We start from the raw sequence: 994 nt of genomic DNA, 5'->3' as shown, positions 1-994 counted from the left end.
AATCCAGTAGGTATAGAACTACTCATCTCTTCCACACCAACATAACTGTCCTTTTACTTCTTCCACTATTGTATGACTTGACCCTCCTACTAGATTGTAAGCTCCAGGGCGTAGGAAGGGTGAGGCGAGTGGGGCAGCCCCTGTTGCCATGGTGTGCACAGGGCACTATGTCAACAAGGGTGCCAGGCGGCCAGCACAGCTCCGCCTCAGGGCATCAGGGAGTAGAGGGGAGGCACAGCCTGCAGCTTCGCCTCGGTTCCCCGCTGCTCTCCCCCGCCATTATGGGCAGCTGGTGTGAGGGTCTGAGGAGAAATGGAGTGCTGCAGACAGTAGGGGGGTGGATGAGAGAGTTGTCATCCAGGATGACGGAGTGGTGAGGAGAGAGCAGCTCGGCCAGGATCTGACAGCTGACGGATCTCTCTCTCCTCCGCCCCCACCTGCATCAGCGCTCCTTTTCCCCTGTGCAGCTCTGTGATATTTACCAATCTCTATATGCAACACAATGATCACTCTAATGTTTAGAAACACCTGGGGACACATAGTGCTATATGTCTCTAGTTATGAATGAACAGGAAGTGCTTTACATCACTTCCTTTTCATACATGAATTTCTGAATGGGTAGTAGCACTCACTATAGAAGCTTCTTCTACCCATTCATAACTGGATGATAGTAAATATTCATTTAGAAGAGAGGCTGCAGAAAAAGAGATTGAATAATCTGTGTCCTCAATTTCTTTTTCTATTTCAAAAGGGAAATGTCAGGGGTTAAGACCCCTGATATTTCCCCAAAAGCAACCCACCCCCAACAGGAAAAATAAATAAAAACTAAATTAATAAAACATATCTACAAATTTAACCCCCCCCCCATATTATTAGGCATGTGCAAATACTAAGATTGCTGATTGACAGGAGGCTCTGCCTGTCTAGAGGCAGAGCCAACTGTGCCCGCGCTGGAGGATCAAAGAGGGGGGGGGATCCCTGCAGGGAGCGGTGA

Source organism: Nanorana parkeri, unplaced genomic scaffold (genome assembly GCF_000935625.1).
Source record: "Nanorana parkeri isolate BGI_ZX_2015 unplaced genomic scaffold, ASM93562v1 scaffold198, whole genome shotgun sequence".
Taxonomy (NCBI): domain Eukaryota; kingdom Metazoa; phylum Chordata; class Amphibia; order Anura; family Dicroglossidae; genus Nanorana; species Nanorana parkeri.
Note: the sequence above shows the minus strand (reverse complement) of the source record.